The sequence below is a fragment of the Triticum dicoccoides genome, chromosome 3B (assembly GCF_002162155.2).
Source record: "Triticum dicoccoides isolate Atlit2015 ecotype Zavitan chromosome 3B, WEW_v2.0, whole genome shotgun sequence".
Classification (NCBI taxonomy): Eukaryota; Viridiplantae; Streptophyta; class Magnoliopsida; order Poales; family Poaceae; genus Triticum; species Triticum dicoccoides.
In genome coordinates, this window is record NC_041385.1 from 384,620,463 (window position 1) to 384,625,381 (window position 4,919).

Sequence of the window (4,919 nt, forward strand, 5' to 3'; positions counted from 1 at the left end):
CCAGCCATAGTGAAATTCGATTCAACTAAAGTTGGAGAAACAGACACCCGCCAGTCGCCTTAATGCAAAACAAGTTGCATGTCTGTCGGTGGAACCGGTCTCATGAACGTGGTCATGTAAGGTTGGTCCGGGCCACTTCATCCAACAATACCGCCGAATCAAAATAAGACATTGGTGGTAAGCACTATGACTATTATCACCCACAACTCTTTGTGTTCTACTCGTGCATATCATCTACGTATAGACCTGGCTCGGATGCCACTGTTGGGGAACGTAGCATGCAATTCAAAAAAAATCCTACAACCACGCAAGATCTATCTAGGAGATGCATAGCAACGAGAGGGGGAGAGTGTGTCCATGTACCCTCGTAGACTGAAAGCGGAAGCGTTAGGGTAACGCGGTTCATGTAGTCGAGCGTCTTCACGATCCAACCGATCTAGTACCAAACGTACGACACCTCCGAGTTGAGCACACGTTCAGCTCGATGACGTCCCTCAAACTCTTGATCCAACAGAGGGTCGAGGGAGAGTTCCGTCAGCACGACGGTGATGGTGATGTGATCCGGGCAGGGCTTCGCCTAAGCACTACGATGCTATGACCGGAGGAGTAAACTGTGGAGGGGGGCACCGCACATGGCTAAGAAACAATTGTTATGCTTTGGGGTGCCCCCCTGCCCCGTATATAAAGGAGGGGAGGAGGAGGCCGGCCACCAAGGGGCACGGAATGGTGGGGAAGTCCTACTAGGACTCCACTCCTTGTAGGATTCGCCCCCCCTTTTTTTCCTTTTTCATCGGAGGGGAAAAGGAATGAGAGGGAGAGGGAGAGGGAAAGGGGGCCGCGCCCCCTCCTACTTGTACTATTTAGACTCCCTTGGAGGGGGGCACGCGCCACCCTTGCCGGCTCCCCTCTCTCTCCTCGCAGGCCCATGTAGGCCCAATACTTCCCCCGGGGGGTTCCGGTAACCCCTCCGTACTCCGGTAAAATACCCGAACCACTCGAAACCATTCTGATGTCCGAATACTACCTTCCAATATATGAATCTTTACCTCTCGTCCATCTCGAGACTCCTCGTCATGTCCGTGATCTCATCCGGGACTCCGAACAAACTTCGGTCACCAAAACACATAACTCATAATACAAATCGTCATCGAACGTTAAGCGTGCGGACCCTATGGGTTCGAGAACTATGTAGACATGACTGAGGCACATCTCCGGTCAATAACCAATAGCGGTACCTGGATGCTCATATTGGTCCCTACATATTCTATGAAAATCTTTATCGGTAAAACCACAATGCCAACATATGTTATTCCCTTTGTCATCGGTATGTTACTTGCCCGAGATTCGATCATCAGTATCAACATGCCTAGTTCAATCCCGTTACCAGAAAGTCTCTTTACTCGTTCCTTAATGCATCATCCCGTAACTAACTCATTAGTCACATTGCTTGCAAGGCTTATAGTGATGTGCATTACTGAGAGGGCCCAAAGATACCTCTCCGATACTCGGAGTGACAAATCCTAATCTTGATCTATGCCAACCCAACAAACACCTTCGGAGACACCTGTAGAGCATCTTTATAATCACCTAGTTACGTTGCGATGTTTGATAGCACACAAAGTGTTCCTCTGGTATTCGAGAGTTGCATAATCTCATAGTCAGAGGAATATGTATAACTCATGAAGAAAGCAATAGCAATAAAACTTAACGATCATTATGCTAAGCTAATGGATGGGTCTTGTCCATCACATCATTCTCTAATGATGTGATCCCGTTCATCAAGCTAGTCAAGTAGAGGCATACTAGGGACACTCTGTATAGTCTATGTATTCACACATGTACTAAATTTCCGGTTAATACTAATTTAGCATGAATAATAAGCATTTATCATGATATAAGGAAATATAAATAACAACTTTATTATTGCCTCTAGGGCATGCCTAGCTCTTTTGCCCTAAATATCATCACCATGGGCTATTGGAACATTTGGATTCAGAGAAATTCCAAAATCTTCAAGAACGGTATTCCTAGAGTCACTATGTACTTACATAAAGATGATTTGCTTCTCCTATCTCACACAACTAAAAGCAAATATGTCATGGGGTTCAGAACTTAGAAAGAGCTACATCTTAGTTAGTTCCATCACACTAGATGGATACCTGATACGTCCATTTTCCATCATGTTTCCTTGCTATTATTTATAATGTTTTTATCCATAATAATGCTTTTTGGAGTAATTCTAATGCCTTTTCTATCATAATTTACAAGGAACACACCAAGAGGGAGAATTTCGGCAGTTGGAAATCTAGACCTGGAAAAGCTATGTCAGGCCACCAATTCTGCACAACTCCAAATGAGCTAAAACTTTATAGAGATTTTTTATGGATTATTTGAGAAATATTGGAGCCAATAAACACTAGAGGGGGACACCAGGTGGGCACAACCCACCTGGGCATGCTAGGCCCCCTAGGCGCGCCCTGGTAGGTTGTGGCCTCCTCGGCCCACCTCCGGTGCCCATCTTCTGGTATATAAGTCATATTGACCTAGAAAAAATAAGGAGGATACTTTTGGGATGGAGCACCGCCGTCTCGAGGTGGAACTTGGGCAGGAGCACTTTTGCCCTCCGGCGGAGCGATTTTGCCAGGGGAACTTCCCTCCCGAAGGGGGAAATCATATCATCATCACCAACAACTCTCCCATCTTGGGGAGGGAAATATCCATCAACATCTTCAACAGCACCATCTCATCTCAAACCCTGGTTCATCTTTTGTGTTCAATCTTGTTACCGGAACTATAGATTGGTGCTTGTGGGTGACTAGTAGTGTTGATTACATCTTGTAGTTGATCACTATATGGTTTATTTGGTGGAAGATTATATGTTCAGATCCATTATGATATTTAATACTCCTCTGATCATGAACATGTTTATCATTTGTGAGTAGTTACTTTTGTTCTTGAGGTCACTGGAGAAATCATGTTGCAAGTAATCATGTGAACTTGATATGTGTTCGATATTTTGATAGTATGTATGTTGTTATTCCCTTAGTGGTGTCATGTGAACGTCGACTACATGACACTTCACCATGTTTGGGACTAAGGGAATGCATTGTGGAGTAGCAATTAGATGGTGGGTTGCGAGAGTGACAGAAGCTTAAACCCCAGTTTATGCGCTATTTCATAAGGGACCGATTGGACCCAAAAGTTTAATGCTATGGTTAGAATTTATTCTTAATACTTTTCTCGTAGTTGCGGATGCTTGCGAGGGGGTTAATCATAAGTAGGAGGTTTGTTCAAGTAAGAACATCACCTAAGCACCGGTCCACCCACATATCAAATTATCAAAGTAGCAAACACAAATCAAACCAACATGATGAAAGTGACTAGATGAAATTCCCGTGTACCCTCAAGAACTCTTTGCTTATCATAAGAGACCATTTTGGCCTGTCCTTTGTTCAAAAGGATTGGGCTACCTTGCTGCACTTTTGTTACTATTATTGTTACTTGCTCGTTACAAATTATCTTGTTATCAAACTACTCTTCTACTTACAATTTCAGCACTTGTAGACATTACCTTACTGAAAACTACTTGTCATTTCCTTATGCTCCTCGTTGGGTTGGACACTCTTACTTATCGACAAGAGCTACAATTGATCCCCTATACTTCTGGGTCATCAAGGCTATTTTTTGGTGCCGTTGCTGGGGAGTGAAGCGCCTTTGGTAAGTGGAATTTGGTAAGGAAACATTTACATAGTGTGCTAAAATTTATTGTCACTTGTTACTATGGAAAACATTCCTTTGAGGGGTTTGTTCGGAGTATCTTCACCTCGTCCAGAACCACAGTTAGCAACCCCTCAACCTACTGCACCTACTAAAAATATTGAATATGAAATTCCTTCGGGTATGATAGAACAACTGCTAGCTAATCCTTATGCAGGAGATGGAACCGAACATCCTGATATGCACTTGATATATGTGGACCTAATTTGTGGATTGTTTAAGCTTGCAGGTTTACCCAGGGATGAAGTGATGAAAAAGTTTTTCCCTTTATATTTGAAGGGAAAAGCATTGGCATGGTATAGGTTATGTGATGATATTGGATCATGGAATTGGAATCGTTTGAAATTGGAGTTCCACCAAAAAAATATCCTATGCAACTAGTTCATCATGATCGGAATTATATATATAATTTTTGGCCTTGTGAAGGAGAAAGTAATGCTCTAGCTTGGGGGAGGCTTAAGTCAATGTTATATTCATGCCCCAATCATGAGCTCTCAAGAGAAATTATTATCCAGAATTTTTATGCTCGGCTTTCTCATAATGATCAAACCATGCTTGATACTTCTTGTGCCGGTTCATTTATGAAGAAGACTATTAAATTCTGGTGGGATCTTTTGGAAAGAATTAAACGCAACTCTGAATATTGCGAACTCGGAGAAGGTAAAGAGTCAGGTGTTAAACTTAAGTATGATTGTGTTAAATCTTTTATGGATACTGATGCTTTTCAAAAGTTTAGCACTAAATATGGACTTGACTCTGAGATAGTAGCCTCCTTTTGTGAATCATTTGCTAATCATGTTGAACTCCCTAAGGAGAAGTGGTTTAAATATCACCCACCTATTAAAGAAGAAACTAAAGAACCAGTACCGGTTAAAGAAGAAACAATACTTTATAATGTTGACCTAGTTGTTCCTTCTGCTTATATTGAGAAACCACCTTTCCCTGTTAGGATTAAGGAACATGCTAAAGTTTCAACTGTGGTTAACAAAAGCTATATTAGAACACCTAAACCTGATGAACAAATTAAAGTAGAACCTAGTATTGCTATGGTTAAAGATCTCTTGGAAGAAGATTTGGACGGGCATGTTATTTACTTCTATAAAGAAGCTGCTAGAATTGCTAGACTCGATACTAAAAATAAA